This window comes from Zalophus californianus, chromosome 2 (assembly GCF_009762305.2).
Source record: "Zalophus californianus isolate mZalCal1 chromosome 2, mZalCal1.pri.v2, whole genome shotgun sequence".
NCBI classification, from domain to species: domain Eukaryota; kingdom Metazoa; phylum Chordata; class Mammalia; order Carnivora; family Otariidae; genus Zalophus; species Zalophus californianus.
The window spans coordinates 116,188,755-116,208,257 of NC_045596.1; positions in this window are offsets into that span (position 1 = coordinate 116,188,755).

Below are 19,503 nucleotides of genomic sequence, written 5' to 3' on the forward strand. Positions count from 1 at the left end.
GAGTCTCTTGATGGAGAGTTCTTATTCAGTAAGATGAGTGGCAATGTTGGTGGTGGTCCATCTAGCTTCCAGCAGGACCCCAGATAAACTATAGGGAATGGAGGCCCAGTCCAATCTCTTGAAAAGAAAAATAGCAGGGCACCTGTGTGGCTTAGTCGGTTAAGCATCTGACTCCTGATTTCGTCTTGGGTCATGATCTCAGGGTTGTGAGATAGAGCCCCATATCAGACTTGGCATTGGGTGTGGAGACTGCTTAAGATTCTCTCTCTCCCTGTCCCTCTGCCCTCCCCCCCCACTCAAGTTCTCTCTCTCTCTCTAAAAAGAAAAAAGAAAGGAGAAAAATGGCAAAACCTAAGCATATTTTGAGTATCCCAATCCAGTAAGTTCATAATAAGGAAAGATTCCACTTCTGGCAGATGATCTTGGTGTCTAAAGCAGATACTGTAGCAGAAGTTTAGGCACACACATCCTAAGGAAGCATAGCAGGTGATTAGGAAAGGGGCAGCTTAAAGGACAGATACTAGGGCACCAGAATTCACCCTGGATGTGTGGACGTGGCAGAAGTGTAGGGCTGATAACAGAATTAAGCCCAGACACCACCTGTGGGTAAAAATGAGCTCTATTTTATTTTATTTTTAACCTTTATTGATCATCTTTTTCTTAAAAGTAATCGCTACTTCCAATGTGGGGCTTGAACTCAGGACCCCAAGATCAAGCATCGCATGCTCTACACACTGAACCAGCCAGGCACCCCCCAAATGAACTCTAGATATATTGCCTGCCTGGGTCAGGACTGTCTCCAAAATTGGAAAGCCCATGCTTATAGTGTCGGACCTGGAAAAGCAAGGACTATGGAGCATCACTAGTTGGCTGCATGGTGCTATTTCTGAGTAGAAAGTCTTTCAGCACCCATCACGTACAGCATTCAGATTACCCACTGCCCCCCAAAAAATGAAATAAATAAATTCTGGTTGCTGAGTGATGACAGTATGCCAGAGAGGTAGAAGCAAGGCAAGTGATGGGTAAACTGCAGCAACAGTCTCCCTTAGGATCAGTGCATGATGGTGTCTTGAACTAGAGAGGCAGTAGCGGAGATGGAACGAAGTGGGATGATCTGGTAGAGTAAAGAAGGGAAAGCTGCCGGAAGAGAAAGAGGAGAAAATTACCAAAGCAGAATCCTTGGGAAGAAAGGTGGGGATAATAGCAGAGCACAGGGAGGGCTGGCTTGGGCATTTATTTTAGTAGGAGAGAAGGCAGAAAACATGGGACAGAGGATACACAAGGTTTATTCAACTCTTACTATATCTATCCAGGACTGTTCAAAGGAGTTCCATGACTTTAACTCATTTAATCCTCCCAACAACTGTATGAGACAGGTATTGTTATCATCCTCTTACAGAAGAAGAAATTCAGCCACTGGGGTATCCCCAGTGCCCATAACTAGCAAGTGGCAGAGTTGAGATTTGAACTTGAGCTATTGGTTCCACACTTTGAGCTCTTAACACCAATAGTAAATCCTGCACATGGGGAAGCTGGTAGATTTGGGTGGTGGGAAAAGTTGCAAAGAATGAACAATTATGCCCCCCAAGAAATTTGCTTTATAAAAGGCCTCCAATAAACAAAAAAATAATATTTCTTACATGAAATCCCCAAACATAGCACCTCCCACTTAGGAGCATTTGAAGAATCTGGGATGTGTTCCGACTAACAAACATAATATCCTTTTTTCATCTTGGCCACTAGGGGGAAGAGTGGAATATAAAAAAAAAAAAAAATTATCTTCACAGATTGTCAATGGCTGATAATTAGTGTTCGTTCTTTCCCTAACATTAGCAGTATATAAAACTTCTTTTGTGTTTTTTACTTATGAAAGATCATTTTCAAAAAAGACTCATTAAAGCATCCATAAATGTTTTTCTCCACTATCTAATATATATATGTCATATATATATTTATGCTAAGTGAAAGAAAGTAGACACAAGAGACCATATAGTGTATGATCCCATTTATGTGAAATGTCCAAAGAAGGCAAAGCTCTAAAGACAGAACATAGATTAGTAGTTGCCTGGATATGGGCTCAGGGGGATGGGGGATGACAGTGAATGTATGTGAGGGATCTTGCTGAGTGACAAAAATGTTCTAAACTGATATGGTGATGGTCACATATGTAAAATAGTAAAATAACTGTACAAAAAATTATTGAATTGTACACTTGAAAGGAGTGTTATGATATGTAAAATATGCCTTGAAAAACTGTTGGAAAAAAAGAAATGTAACATTTTATGAATCAAACAACAACAAAAAACCCCACGGATTAAAAAAGATTAAAATATAGGGCTTATGTATGCATAGAAATGTCTAAAGTCACTATTAGCAATGATTAACTTTCAGAAATGCTATTGTAGGAGCGTCTGGGTGGCTCAGTCAGTTTAGTGTCCCACTCTCGATTTCTCTTCAGGTCATGGTCTCAGGGTTGTGAGATCGAGCCCCACATCCGGCTTCATGCTCAGCAGGGAGTCTGCTGGGGATTCTCTCTCTCTCCCTGTGCCCCTTCCTACCACTCTCTCTCTCTGTCTCTCAAATAAATAAATAAATCTTAAAAAAAAAAAAGAAATGCTATTGTAGGAGAAAACTGGGAACTGTTTTATATACTCTGTCTTTCTGTATGATTTGGGGGGCAATAATTAAAAATTTAAAAACTAATTTTTAAAACAGGAAGTTAAGATGCAGGAAATGCAATGGAATTATAAATATATACTATATCTAATGATATGTATAATTATAAATCATGAACTTTAGATAGTAGAATATGACATATTTTTTATCTTTTGGTTTATTTTCTAATTAAAAATGATTACATGTTCCTTTTACAGTAAAAACTGGAAAGAGCTAAATTTAAAAAGGCAGAAAATACTGAGATAGCTTTTTTTAAAAAAAACTTCAGCACAGTGTTTACTGTATTTCATATATAACAGAGCATTTTTTTTTAGCTCCACAAAAGCCTGGGGATTAGTTAGATAAAAAGAACTGGCTTTTGAGCTTGGACCCTCTCTAGCTGAAAGGTATTCTCCTCTCGTTTTTATTTTGGTCTACAAATTGATACAGGGATGGCAGGAAAAAACTGTTGTGAGATTAGAAGTGGGGATGTAGATCCTTTCTTTGAAGGCTCACGTGTATTAGTACATGTCTGACGGCTGTGGGGAGCCAGATAGGCATCAGATAGTTCAACTGACTATCAGAGGGGTGCCTGGGTGGCTCAGTCGGTTGAGCGACTGCCTTCGGCTCAGGTCATGATCCTGGAGTCCCGGGATCAAGTCCCGCATCGGGCTCCCCGCTCGGCGGGGAGTCCGCTTCTCCCTCTGACCCTCTTCCCTCTCGTGCTCTCCATCTCTCATTCTCTCTCTCTCAAATAAATAAATAAAATCTTTTAAAAAAAAACTATCAGATAGTTAAAATGGGAGAGGAAAATTCTTTTTTTTTGTAAGCTTTGTTGTTTGAAGATTTTATTTACTTGAGAGAAAGAGCAGAGCAAGAGAGTGAGAGAAAGAACACAAACAGGGGTGAGGGGCAGAGGGAGAGGGAGAAGCAGGCTTCCCGCTGAGCAGGGAGCCCAATATGGGGCTCAATCCCAGGACGCTGGGATCATGACCTGAGCCGAAGGCAGACACTTAACCATCTGAGCCACCCAGGCGCCCTGAATATAAACCTCTTGAAGATGAAGATTTGTGTCTGTCTTGGTTCTGCTTAGAACAGTGGCTGGCACGTAGTAGGAATGCCATAACTACTTATGGTTGATGGGTGAACAGAAGCGTGAACATATGAGTGGAAGCCCAGACAGACCTTTGGCCTGTGGTGCTGTTGTGGTTTCAGCCCACAACAGCTGTCCTGGCAGGAAGGCCAAGGTTCTGGAGGCCACAGGCAAGGGCAGGCAAGGTCTGGAATTCAGTGATGCATGTGTCATGCACGAATGAACGTAAAAGAAAAACATTTCACTAGCTCATTTTTAGAAAGTCAAGAGTGAGGGTGCTCTGTCATCCATCAGAGAGTCAACTGACCCTCCCTGCTCATGTGTGCTCTCCTTGGAGCTATGACTCCTATCCAAGAAAGCAACCTTGCAGCGTACAACAGAGATGGTTCTAGACATAGCATATGCCAAGTTTCTGAAACAGAAATGATAGCTTTGTGTGGTCCAGAAACACGGTTATAATCTTGCTTAGAGTTTTAGGGGGGCGGTTTGGGGAGAAATGGAGAGAAGGTGGAAAGAATGTCAGGAAATATGCTTTCAAATAATGGTATTTTTAAAAAATAGTATCTCTGAAGTGGGTCACATTTAGAATTTAATGGTCAGGCTGTAGATGTATGTGTTATTCTTCCTGAAAAATGAAGATCTAAATTAAAAAAGTCTAATAAAATGCCTTATCATATATTGGTCTCTTTTGAACGAAGAAAATGCCCAAGAATGTCATAATTGTCACAATGTTTTATTGCTGTAGAGAAAAGGGAAACTTCTTCTGATTGGAAAGTGGAGCAACGCAATCCAGATGGCTTAGCTGAGATAGATCAGTCAATAACATACTTGACTAATGGTAAGAAGAGTTGCCTGTAGGTACTGCTGTTCTGATTACATAACATCCACATTAAAAAAAAACAAAACTTAGTTCATGTGAAAGCATGGAAATGCTTCAGGCATGAATACAGCAGTAACTGTGCAAAGGGCCTAGAAAGGCAATGGTCCTGTCCGAAAATGTCCCTGCTCTGTGATTATTATGGTTATATTCCAAGATGTTAGAGCTCCAGCGAGCACTGAAATTCATTCAGCAGATGCTCTAGCATACACTCTAACGAACAGTAGTGGTGCCGACAGGAATTACCTACAGACCCCAAACATCTTAGACCTCGATGGTCACCTCGATTTCTCCCCTCACCTGAAGGCCCACTGACCCCAGGCCCCACTTCTTCATCTGGCCAAAGCTACTCACCCTTCAAAACTCAGGTGAGCAATTGTCTTTGCCCAGAAGTCCTCCATGACCATGGTTCCCGTCCCCACTTTTATAGGCTCCCAGAGCTACTTTAACACTGTGTGTCATATTAATTTTATAGCATATTTTGTCTGTCTTTCTCTCTGACCAGAATGTAAGCTTTTCCATCTATCCAGGCGCCCTACTACAAGGCCAGTACCATAGCAGGCCATTCAATAAATGTCCATTAATAAATGTTATTCAGAGTCATGAAAAGCAGTGAATTGATTTGACCAAATAAAAGTAGTTGCTTCAAGAACGCCCCAACAGCAAGCCTTAATGCTTTTCGGTGGTCATTAAAAGAGGAAAAAACTAAGCAGCACTGTTGAGTTTTCTTTCAGTTCTTTTCTCCAAAAGCACGGTAAGAATTCACTATGCCTTTCTCCTTATACTCAGAAAAAATCTAAAAATGAGGACCTGGACCCTTTCCTTCTCTTCCAGGTTCTGGATGGCACATTCTCAATTCCCTCCTGACCACAAAAAGTAAGAATCTAGCCTCAAATCTGTAACAGCTATCGCTAATGAGAAAAATTGTTCTTGACTTTCCATTTGACAGAGAAATACAGAGGCGGAGCGGCAAAACCACCGGTCTTTGATCACTTGGCTAATCACAGAACCTGTAACAGATCCCAGAAGAGAATCATAGGAGAATATTTGGCTCTATGGGCCAAGCAACCTGGAAGCTTTTTACCGTACAATCAAGTGACAGATTTTTAGTTTTTAGTCCAATCTTTTTAATCAATTGCAAAAGATGGCATGTACTTTTCTTGGAATATTTTAGACAGGGTCCTTTATAAGTATTATTTGTCCTAAAGTCAGGTAGATCTTCCTTTATCCCTAACCCACATTTTACATTTCTGAAAATAAAGCAGGAAATTACTTCAAGAAAATCCCTGGCAGAAAAGCAAATATATTCAAACCATTCAGAGGAAAGGAATTTTTTAAAATGAAAACTTACCAAGGGAGTGGGTGGGAAGCAACTAATGCCTAATTCTTAATGTCACAAAGGAGGGGGATGGGGGACTATCATTCTGCTACCTATCCATCATAATTAGACACAATTTATCATTTGTTTCTGGGAGCACATTGGGACCCACTCTGACCTCCTATGTCCCAGCAGACCAAAGGAGGTGAAAAGGCAGCTTTTTGTCTGCATTTTCTGGCCATGGAGAATACTTTGGCTGTCACCTGCAGCTCTGCTTCCAAGTCTTTAGTGACTGGGGAAGTGCTTAGCTGGTTTCATCTTTTCTGAGTGTGGAGGATGCAGTAGAGAACCAGAAACACCTTCCAGAAAATGTCATGTATTTGTGCAGTCTGGGTATCTCTTTTCTGGAAACAGAAAAGAATTCTATGACTTTTACTAAGTCCTAAGATTTTGAAAGGTAGTGAATCTCATTCTCATTTAATTGCATTCTCATTACTGTATTTCTTTTCTATGTTAAATATATGCATGCTCCTTTAAAGTTAAAATTACAACTCAAGTCAGTGTAGTGAGTGGTTAACTTTGAGGAAGGTTTAAAGTACTAGTGGAGTTTATATTTAATAAAATTACTCATGAATCTATAATTATTGCCTCTTCTTTCTACCAGATTTTACATTTCCCTACATTAATTTTCACAGAGTATGAATGTGATTTCATTGCAAGTTACTGTATCTTTTGAAGTCCATATAGATAAATATTATAAGCAGATAACAAATATAAAACTATATTTCCTTAATCGTCCTTAACTAACTTTGATTGCACATGTATCTTGGCACTATTCTGTAAGCTGTGAAGGAAGACTAATGACACATTTTGTATCCTTATGTAGATTGTAACCCAAAGACTCAGATAAAGAGTGATATCCTCTTATATTATTTATCTATCATAAGTCTCATTACCTTTGTGATGTTTTCCTAATAGTATCCATGAATTTGTATTACACCAACAACCTTTCCCCAAGTGGCCTATTCTTTGACTGATGGCATACATTTTCTTGAAGTCTTATAGTTGAGTGTGGGTTTTGTTCTTCAAGCAGAGCAGAGATAGAGTACAAGGGGTACTAATGCATAAGCCTGGCCCGATTTCCATCATCCTCTACCTGCTAATTACATCTATATAAATATGTAGAAGGGAGCCAGATGCAGAAAGGAACATGTTTTCCAGTTTTAATTATGACAATTATGTATCAGTGTGTGACACTAAACTCTAATGAACAAAGGACAAATCAATGAATACATAGCACAATATATGATGATATATAATAAATATATAATGCAAGTTTATTTTATTTCTTATGGGGATAATACTGAAAGGAAGAACAGAAATAGATTAAAGGGAGAACATAATTTATTTTCAAATGTACAGATGTCCTCTGAAAGGGCCAAGAGACAGAGAAAGGGAAGGGAGACCATGGAAATTATTTTTTTAAATAAGGAGACAAAAGTTCCCGATGAAATCATGGACTATGCATTAGCACAGAAATGGTGGATAATGAGGGCCATTTGGACAGAGAGGAAATGCTGGAGCCTGGAGTCAACACCTTGAACCTCATTTAGAAGAGTGCCGTAGAATTTTTGACGCCTAAAAGCAATAGATGTGACACATTTGAGGGAAGGGTTTTAAGATCAGTATGAAAATAAGCCTAGAATCAATTACATTTAAATAAAGAAGGGTCATACCGTGACCCTTCTTTATGGAAGAAGAGCTGTGAGAAGTTCAGAGGAAGAAAACATTTAATAACTGTAAGGCCAGGGGCAGAAAATGGTCAAAATTCCTCAGAAATTTAGTCCATGATGCACATTACTTTTCGGCAGGACTCATGGACACTGTAGCATTACCGAGTTCTTGGATCAGATGCCACATCTGCCTGTATGACAGGATCTGCCTAGAAGTTTCCAGTCTCCTGGCAGCCATTTAGCCTCAGCATAGGCCCCTTAAGACATCAAGGATTCTGTCTTCCCTCCATTCCCACAGGTACAGGGATCTCAACTTTTTAGAGTCAGAGGAAACTTAGAGGACATTCCAGTTCAATTTTCTCATTTAACAAGTTAGGAAACTGAGGTCCAGGGGGGATGTAGGATTTGTTCAAGGCCACACAGATTGAAGGAGCGTAAAACCCAGGCTCCCAAGGTCATGATAGTGCTGTATGCCACATGCATTTTTTTTCCTTTCTTTCTTTCTTTTTAAAGATTTATTTATTTATTTGAGGGAGAGAGAGCTCGCACTGAGCAAGCGGGGGTAGGGACAGAAGGAAAGAGAATCTCAAGCAGACTCCCTGCTGAGCATGGAGCCCAACGCGGGGCTCGATCTCACAACCCGGAGATCATGACTTGAGCCAAAATCAAGAGTCGGTTGCTTACCGGACTGAGCCCCCCAAGTGCCCCTATATTCTTTTTTCTGTTGCAGAAGGGCCAGTTAGCTAATATTCTTCTAGCTTTGGAAAAGAAGGATAAAGTGTAGTGTTAAACACAAAGCAGTGAGGTTTTCTTACTTTTAGCTAACATTTTAATTTCAAAATATTTTAAACATACAAAAAAAGGGTAGTGAATAGTATAATGAATACACATCTACCCACTTCTTGAGCTTTGAAGTATAACATTTTGCCATTTTTGCTTTACATCTTTTTAAAATATTAAATAAAAATATAAAATTCTCCTATGTGGGGAGAAAATTATAAACTATGTTTGCATAGAAGGTTGATTTTTTCAATAATTTTGTCATATTTAAACAACTATCACCTGACTGATAATGTATAACAAACTTTTTCTTATTAATCTGAGTATATAATTGATATATTATATATATATATATATATATAATATGTAGGGATATTCCTCCTTATAAATAAGTTGTTTTCCTAGAAAAATCAGTAAGTGACTCAAACAGATTAACTTTAATATCCATGCAGAATCTCAATTTTCTAGGATAACATTATATCAACAAACCATACATTATTTTTTCATTTCCTTGTTTTTAAATTAAAAAAATGTTTTTAATTTTTTATTTTTTTAAGTAAGCTCTAGGCCCAACGTGGAGCCTGAACTCATGACCCCAAGATCAAGAATCATATGCTCTACAAATTCAGCCAGCTGGGCATCCCAAATTAATCTTTTTTTTTTTAAGATTTTACTTATTCATTTGACAGAGAGAGAGAGCACAAGCAGGGGGCAGCAGGCAGAGGGAGAAGCAGGCTCCCCGCTGAGCAGGGAGCCTGATGAAGGGCTTGATCCCAGGACCCTGGGATCATGACCTGAGTCAAAGGCAGACGCTCGACAGACTGAGCCACCCAGGCGCCCCCCAAATTAATCTTTTTTTTTAAGATTTTATTTATTCATTTGAGACACAGAGATACAGAGAATGAGAGCATGAGCAGGGGGAGAGGCAGAGGGAGAGGGAGAAGCAGGCTTCCTGCTGAGCCAGGAGCCCGATGTGGGGTTTGATCCCAGGACCCTGGGATCATGACCAGAGCCGAAAGCAGATGCTCAACCATCTGAGCCACCCAGGCGCCCCCAAATTAATCTTTTCATGCTGTTTTATAATTTTGTGTCTGAGGTATCCTTCCCTGTTCTAAAGCCAAGGAAATATTTTCTCCCAAAAATATTAAATTTTTTCTTCTCACTTTAAAATTGTTATTCCCTTTGGAATTTTTTGACTGTATATTGTAAGGTAATGGGCTAATTTTGTTTTATTTTTAAATTTGGATACCCAACAATCCCTGCACCACTTTTAGTAAAGAGTTCATTATTTCCTCACTGATTTCTTTTTATTTTTTTAAGTTGTTTTTTTTTTTTTTAAGTAATCCCTACACCCTATGTGGGGCTCAAACTCACAACCCTGAGATCGAGAGCTGCCTGCTCCACCAACTGAGCCAGACAGGTGCCCCCTCACTGATTTCTAATCAGTCATAATTCTTTCCATCCTATGTGCAGCTTATTTTTCAGCTCCCCATTCTTTTCCATTGGCTATTTGTTAATCCATTCACCTAACCATCTTAATTGCTATAGCTTTACAGCTTTTTATATCTAGTAGAGTAAGTTCCCATACACACAACATTCTCCATGTTTTAACCATATATTTTTAGCCATATATTTATATAAGACTGCAGACAATGGGGACTTGACTCATCCACATGATGACATTCCACACAGTCCAGATGATGGCCAACTGTGTGCACTGACAAGAATATGAGAAATTCTGCTTCCAATTAATACTGAGTTATGAGGAAACAGGAAATTGACTTTTAGGGAGAAGCAGAAAATAGTACTGTAACCAAAATAGCCAATAGGTAAAAAAGAGTTAAGGTGGTACTGGGAACCCTGCTTCATTACTGCTGTATTCATGGGTAAATTTTGTTAAGTGTGTTGTCTTTGGACAAGAAATGTCTTTGCAAGAATTTAGATAAGCTTTCATGTCAATTTCATTATGTTGATTTGATTTTTGAATGCTTTTTAAGGAATAATATGAAGATACTTCTGGATATTTCTGTTCAGCTTTCAGCTGAGGAGAAAGCCAGTCACTGTCATGAAGAGCCATGTTTAAATACTTGGGAAGCAATCTCTCCAGGAGCAGTGAAGCGAGAATAACGTGAGGTGGCGCCTGTAATTGCACTGGAATCTGCCCGCGGCTGCAGTTCTCATGTAAATTGATTAATGTGGTGATGCTTGTTCTAAAGCTGCAAAGGCTTCCCACAGCGCTGTTGAACCAAACCCCTGTGCTCATTCTCTCTAGACTATTAACAAAGATATGATGGGAAATGGTCTACATAGAAACCTGAGCAAGATACCTATAAATGTAATGCTTTGGGGGAAAAAATACAAATGGAGTGAAAATCCCATTCATTATAACAAGTGGGCTTTGTACTCTGAGAAGAAAAATGTAGGCTGATTTCTTTACCGAAAAAAACACATTTATATTTGAGAATATCTTTATGGGGTTTCCATACAATCTGAGAAAATTTTGTATTTACATTAGAAGCTATAATTATTTTAGTGAAATTAACACCCTGAACTTTTCTCAAGATTTACCTCTTGGAAGATATTTATGAAATTGCTGTATCAGGGGGTGCCTGGGTGGCTCAGTCGGTTAGGCATTGGACTCTTGATTTCAGCTCAGGTCATGATCTCAGGGTCATGGGATTGAGCCCTGCTTCAGACTCCACACTCAGCGGGGAGTCTGCTTCTCTCCTCCCTCTGCCTCTCCCCTTGCTTTCTCTCTCTCTCAAATAAGTTAATTAAAAAAAAAAAAAAGAAAGAAATTGCTGGTTTTATAGGTCAAAATGGCTGAATACCAGCAGTTCGTAGAGGTCAATTCTATACACAAGGCCATAACTCTCTGAGCCTCATAATTTCATTCAACAAACATTTATTAAGGGCCTTAATATGGTGTTTCTTCTGAGGCAACTCCCATTCTATTTGGAGATTCTAAAATGTCAACAAATAATTGAAAAACAGAACAATAAATGCAATGATAGAGAAGGTACAGAATGACACAAAGGAAGGTGTGAAAGATTCAGCTCAGTCCAGTGAGGAAACGCATTGCAAAGCAGATGCTGTTTAAGCTGAGTAACTGGAAATCAGTTGAGCCAGTTGAGGAATTGGGAGTGTCTTTCCAGGTGGAGGGAACTATATGTACAAATCTTTGAGGCATAAAACAGGATGACAAGTTCAAGTAACGATGCTGTTAAATCATTTAGGCTGTTTGGATCAAGGGTGAGGGAAAGTGGCTGGAGGCTGCAGGAAAATAGGAGTAAGGACAGAAAATAAGAATGGAGAGAGGTTGAACAGGTGTGGTTTGTGGAGGGTTTTGGATGTCATACTATAGAGTAAGAATTTTGACTCTGGGGGGGCCTGGGTGACTCAGTCGGTTAAGTCTCTGCCTTCGGCTCAGGTCATGATCCCAGGGTCCTGGGATCAAGCCCTGCACAGGGCTCCCTGCTCTGCGGGAAGCCTGCTTCTCCCTCTTCCTCTGCCTGATGCTCCCCCTACTTGTGCTCTCTCTCTCTCTCTCTGTCAAATAAATAAATAAATAAATAAATGTTTTTTAGACAGAATGCTCATGCACAAGTGAGGGTGGGTGGGGGGCAGAGAGAGAGGGAAAGGGAGAGAATCTTAAGGAACACAGAGCCCCTCTGGGGCTTGATCTTATGACCCTGAGATCATGACCTGCGCAGAAACCAAGAGTCAGGTGCCCAACTTACTGATCCACGCAGGGGCCCCTGGAAAGATGAATTTTATTTATTTATTTATTCATTTTTATTTTTAATTTTTTAAAAAGATTGTTTTTTTTAGAGAGAGAGAGTGACAGCAAGAGAGGGAAAACAAGCAGGGGGAGGGGGAGAGGGAGAAGCAGGCCCCCGCTGAGCAGGGAGCCTGATGCGGGGCTCGATCCCAGGATCCCAGATCATGACCTGAGCCGAAGGCAGACGCTTAACTGACTGAGTCACCAGGTGCCCCAGAAATATGAATTTTAAAAATCAGTTTAGGGGTGCCTGGGTGGCTCGGTCAGTTAAGCATCTGACTTCGGGGCAGGTCATGATCTCAGGGCCCTGGGATCAAACCCCACGTAGGGCTCTGCTCCATGCTCAGGGAGAAGTCTGCTTGTCCCTCTCCCTCTGCACCACCCCCTGCTCGTGCTCTTTCTCTCTCTCAAATAAATAAATAATTTTTAAAAATCAGTTTAGTTGGTCATTCTATGTGGTTTCTGCTTGAGACATAATAGTCTACAAATCTTCCACTCCAAAGGAACGTTCTTTCCCTAGTTCTGGGGGAAAGCATTTCTGATGTGTGACAAAGGGTTTTCATTCTTAAACGGGAGTAGTAATGCCCACAATGTTCTCATCTTCGTGTCACCTGAAAAAGGAAAAAGCTAATTTTCTCTTCATTCTCTTCCTCCACCCCAGAAATCACTATCCATAAGAAATAATCTCAGAAAATAAAAGTTAAGTTTTTACATTAGTTTAATCATTAATTTGGGCAATGATTACTTAAAATTATATATCCATGTGAAAATTTTGAATAATAATACTTAAATGGCCAAATTCCTCCCATTTTTCACTAAAGCTTGCCCCAAAAGTTAAGCAAAATAAATAATCTTTTTCCAGAAATTTCTTTTACAGAGATTTTTAACTGAGGAAAAACATTATATAATGTGCTTTATTAAAACGGACAGTGTTGCTTCTGGTCAACAGATGTTATCTGACAGGACAAATACTTGGCACAGAAATTACTAGCACATTCAGAAACTAATCTTCCCTGAATTCAGCTTTGACTCAAAGGCTGGCTGTGGAATACACTGCATTGGAAAATTCACATTTAAAAAAAAATGGACAGAGTAGTTATCTCAGATTATTTAAGACTGCTCCATACATTTCTTTCAATAGTGAAAGTAATATTTAAATTTCAGGGGCATGGCACTGATTAAAACATATGTTGTGTTGTTTTCGTGTGTGTGTGTGTGTTTTTATAAATTTAGTCCTCTTTTCTATCCTTGTCTTCATCATAAAGAACTTGGTTATCTGATTCTGCTGCCATTTTTAATCTTTCGTAACTGGTTTCATATTCTAAGCCCCACACTCTATCCCATTTTGACTTTTTAAGGTATATTTTAATTTTATTAAAATCAGCCAATGGTCTAATAATAAAAATATTGTTTGCAAAAGACTGTTGTTAAACTTTCATTACATTGCTTGTTAAAGTCTAAAAAAGGCTAATAAAATATAGGTTGCTTTTGGACTTGATAGCTGCTGTTTCAAAAGGTTGTTCTAAATAAATACTGGACTTTAAAAGGAAAAAAATCCTCTGTATGCAGTCGCAATTGGCATTTAGTAGTTCTAAATTTTCAGAAAAGGCAACAATTGGCCAGAAGGTAAAGCCAGACAAATTCTGGATCTGCGAGGTACAGCTCATTCTTTCCTCATCCCTGTTGAGGAACGTGACAGGCAACAACACAAAAGCTAGCCTGCATCAAATTCAAAGTTCAGCTTTATTTCCTAACTATCTTAACTACATATTGCTGCTTACAACTGCCCCAACTTCATGGCTTAGTATACAACCCTCTGATTTGCTCACAATTTTATGGATCAGCAATTTGGTCTGGGTGTTCAGCTGGGTGGTTCTTATCTGGTCTTGCCTGGGATCACTCAGTTGCAGTCATCTGGCATGGAGGCTGGCACTGGAGGTTCTAGGATGGCCTGACTCACATATCTGGGGTTAGCGCTGGCTACAGGTGGGGCCTCTCTCTCCATAAGTTCTCTTATTCTCATGGAGATCACATGGTAGTCTCAAAGTTCCAAGAGAGTAAGAATTCTCACAAAATCACTTCCACAGCATTCCATCAAAGCAAGGTACAAGGCAAGCTCAAATTCAAGGAGATGGAAAAATAGTCTCCATCTCTTGATGGGAAGAGATATATTTTATTTTTTTAAAGATTTTATTTACTTATTTGACAGAGAGAGATGCAGCAAGGGAGGGAACACAAGCAGGGGGAGTGGGAGAGGGAGAGGCAGGCTTCCCACGGAGCAGGGAGCCTGATGCGGGGATGCAGGGCTCGATCCCAGGACTCTGGGATCATGACTTGAGCCGGAACCAAAGGCAGACACTTAACAACTGAGCCACCCAGGCGCCCCTTGATGGGAAGAGATATAAAGGCATACTTCCCTGGAGTATATGTGGAAAGAATATGTGACTGCTTTTTCCCAGTCTACCACACTAACGATGACTCAAATTTCACAAACAATATGGAAAAAGATTGATCAGTTTAATTATGTAAAAATAAAATTTCTTGTACTACAAAAACACCATAAGTAAGAAGATGGATGACAAACTTGGAAAATACTTATAATTTATATCAGACAAGAGTTTGCTATCTCTAGCACATAAAGAGTTTCTTAAAAATAGAAAAGTAATGGACTAACAACACTATAAAAAATGCATTGGAGGGGCACCTAGGTGGATCAGTTGGTTAAGCCACTGACTCCTGACTTCAGCTCAGGTCATGATCTCAGTGTCATGAGATGGAGCCCCGAGTTGGGTTCTGCACTGGGCGTGGATCCTGCTTAAGATTATCTCTCTGCCTTGCTCTCTGCCCCCGCAGAAAAAATAAAAAAAAATGCATTGGAGATATGAACAGAAACTTTGCAGAAAAAGAAAGGTACATAGCCCTTAACCAAATGAAAAAATGTTCAACCTCACTCTTAATAAAGAAAATGCAAATTAAAACCACACTGAAATATAATTTTTTATCTATCATACCTATCAAAAATCCAAATGTTTGACAATATACTCTGACGGGAAACAGGCAGTCATATCCATTGGTTATTTTGGGAATACAAAATAGTATGACTCCTATGGAAGGACTTTTGCAATAGATAGAAAAATTACTTATGTATTAGATCTAGCAATCCCTCTTTCAGAAATCTATCCTAGTGAAACACTGGCAAAAATGCAAAAAGACATTTTGCAGAAAGCTATTCATTGCAGCAATGTTTATGATAGCAAAGAAGAGAAACAACTCAAACGTCCATCAGCAGGAGACTGTTGAGTAAATCATGGTACCCACACATGTAGCTCCATGCAACTGTAAAAAGTAATGAGAACTAAGGGCACCTGGGTGGCTCAGTTGGTTAAGCATCTGACTCTTGGTTTCGGCTCAGGTCATGATCTCAGGGTCATGGGATTGAGCCCCAGGTCGGGCTCTGTGCTCAGTGGGGAGTCTGTTTGAGATGCTCTCTCTCCCTCTGCCCTTCCCCCCATGCTCTCTCTGAAATAAATAAATAAATCTTAAAAAAAAGTAATGAGGATTTTCTCTACATACTACAATAGAGTGAACTCCAGGTGCATAGTTAAACGAAAAAAAAAGCAAGGTGGAGAAATATATGTATAGTGTACTACTGTTTAAGAAAGGAGGGTAAGAAACGTGTGTGTGTGTGTGTGTGTGTGTGTGTGTGTGTGTGTGTGTGTGTGTGTGTGTGTAGTTTACCCAAAAATATGGAAGGAAAAAATCCCACAAAGTTTTATAGTTTATAGGGGAACGGAAGAAATAAAAAGGTAAACTTCTCTGCATATATCTTGTTCCATAGATTTGACTTTAGAACCAAGTAAGTAGTTTATATTGTTATTAAGAAATTTGGGGACGCCTGGGTGGCTCAGTTGGTTAAGCGGCTGCCTTCAGCTCAGGTCATGATCCCAAGTCTCAAGTCGGGCCCAGGGGGGAGGCTGCTTCTCCCTCTCTCTCTGCCACTCCTCCTTGCTCTTGCTCTCTCTCTCTCTCAAATAAATAAATACAATTAAAAAAAAGCAATTTGATATTGGGGCACCTGGGTGGCTCAGTCAGTTAAGTGTCTGACTTGTTTTTGGCTCAGGTCACGATCTCAGGGTCATGGGATTGAGCCCCGTGACAAACTCTGGGCTCAGCATGGAGTCTGCTAGAGATTTTTTCCCCTCCCCCCTCCCTCCCTTTCTGCTCCTCACTACCCTCACTCAGGCTCTTTCTCTTTCTAAATAAATAAATAAATAAATAAATACAATCTTAAAAAAAAGGAACTTAAGCAAATATTGACAACTGCTATTTGTGGACTTTTAAAAACAAAGAACAAACTGGAGGAGGGAAAACCCTTTTAGGCAGTTGTGGACTTTTAAAAACAAAGAACAAACTGGAGGAGGGAAAACCCTTTTGAGGCAGTTGAAGAAATTTGACCACTGACTAGATAATTAGTAATATAAAGAATTGTTATCATTATTATGATTTTACATACGGGCAGCGGTGGTAGTGGAAGATAAGTGGGTGGGACTAAAAATACAGGTTTTGCCAAGACTTGATAATTGGTAATTGGGATGTAGGGCACGTGAAGATTCCCCTTATACTGTTCTCACTACTTTTGTTTGAAATTTTCCACGATAAAATGTTAAAAAGAAAAAAATGTATTTAAAAATTTTTTTAAGATGAGGAAATTCTTCTTTTTGAAAGACTTCTGGTGGACATTATTGTATCTGAATAAAATATTTAGAATTGAGGTGATTCATCCTGTGAATATGAGGAAAGCCTACCAAGGATAAAGCCAAACGTTCTTGATAGTAGAGTAGAATAATAGAAACAACCTGGTTCTTGATGACTGAACCACAGAATAAACCAGCCTTGGAGCAGCTCAACCTCTGGATACCTAGTTAGGTAATAGTTAACTGTCTTTGTTGTTTAACCCATTTTGAGTTGGTTTCTGTTATTTGCAGCAGAAACCATCCTAGGCAAAACAGTGGTGAAGAATGTGTTTTTGTGTGGATGTTGAAGTCATAAATGTGGTACTGAGTAGTGTTTCTGCTTTATCTTACAGAATGTTTGGTAAAACAGCATCCCTTAATTGTGCCATAGGCCTTAGGCTTATGAGTCTAATGCGGAGTTGACGCTGAGACAAATTCAGAACAAACCCAAGGTACCATCCTTATCTCAGAGTTAAACATTGTTCTGCAATGATTAAGTCCATATAGTTCAGGTTTCTTTGTACTTCTCAAATTCCAGAGGCATTAAGCCAACAGTATATTATCTTCCACCTAAAGGCATACCTCATTTTATTGTGCTTCATGGATATTACATTTTTCACAAACTGAAGGTTTGTTGGCAACCCTGCATGGATCAAGTCTATCACCACCATTTTTTTCTTTTTAAGATTTTATTTATTTGTTGGAGAAAGAGGGAGAGTGAGCACATGAGCGGGGGGGGGGGGGAAGGGGCAGAAAGAGAGGGCTAGGCAGACTCCCTGCTGAGCAGGGAGCTCGATGTAGACCTCAATCCCGGGACCCTCGGATCATGACCTGAGCTGAAGGTAGATGCCTAACCCATCGAGCCACCCAGGCACCTGCCACAATTTTTTTTTCAACAGCATTTGCTCATTTTTGTGTGTCTGTGTCACATATTGGTAATTCTCACAATATTTTAAACTTTTTCATTATTATTAGATTCGTTATGGTGATCTGTGATCAGTGATTACTACTTACTGAAAGCTCGGATGATGATTAGCATTCTTTTTTTAGCAAACAAAACTTTTTTTAAGTAGGCTTCACACCCAGCATGGGGCTTGAACTCACTACTCCGAGATCAAGAGTCACATGCTCTACCAACTGAGGCAGCTTGATGTCATAACCCTGAGATCACTGTCTGAGCTGAAATCAAGAGTCAGACTCTTAATCAACTGACCCACCCAGGCGCCCCTAGACATAACTTTTATATGCACTGAAAAACCAAAAAATCCATTTGACTTGCTTTATTGCAATACCCACTTTATTGCAGTGGTCTGGAACCAAACCCACAATATCTTTGAGGTATGCCTGTATATTCCACCCTAGTTTACCATAGGTGAAAATCTCAGCAATCACATCGCTACAGAATGCCAGGAACTAGCAATCTTCCACCTACCACCAGTGATGAGGTCCTTGTTACCTTTGGACTGAAGAGTGACACAATTCCAGAATCCTATTCTTAGTGTCTGCGTTCAAGGACTACATCCATTACCAATTATCTTAGTTCGAGTTCCCTAAAAACAGAGCAGGGATTTGGGGGCAAGTGATCTTTAAAGAGGTGTTGTTGGGAGAATAGTAGGGAGGAAAGCAGGATAGGACAGGAGAGAAAAGCTAAGTTGTAATCTAGGTTGGAAACAGCTTCAACCTGAGCCCCCCAGGGAGCTCCGGAGCATGAGTTGTCGCACAGACTTGGCCCCACCTTCTGTACCATTGTGGCAGTCAGTCACTGGTTGTGAGCTGTCTGGGGTGAGGATGGGGGTGTGTGTGTGTGTGTACCACTCACAGAAGCTGGGAGTAAATGGCCCAGGTAAGGGGATCTAGGCAGAGCATCAGAAGCATCCACTACAACACCCCAACTTACTCCAAGTAATAGCGCAAATCGTACAAGACCCTGCCTGATACAGCCCATCTCTGCAGAACCATTGCATTTTTTCTGAAATCATCTCCAACTACTCTCTCTCCTTTTCACTCCACTTTAGCCACTTGACCACCTTACAATTCCCCAAATTCTATAGGATGTTCATGTTTCAGATCCTTTGCACTGCTCAGTTCCCTCATCTGGAATGACTCTTCTTTGCCTATCCCCCCACGTCTTCATGACTAGGTCCCTTGTACATCCTTCAGGTTTTTACTTACTAGACATCTTCTTAGTAAGGCTGTCTCTGGCCATCCCATCTAAAATTACACCTTTCACCCCTAACCAACACTTATGAATCCCTTCCCTTTCACTACTTTTCTTTTTAAATGCCTATATAGTATCTAGCATACTATATAGTTTTCTTATGTAGCTTGTTTCTTTTGATCATATTCTAGAATATAGCTGGGAAGGGTAGGAATTTTTGTCTTTTTTTTTTTAAACCTCAACACTTAAAACAGTGCCTTGTAGGTTATAGGTGCTCACTTAGTATTTGCTGAATACATGAATGAATGAATGAATGAATGAATGATTGATTCCTGGTACTAAGTATAAATTCTCACTAAACATTGTTTGAACTGA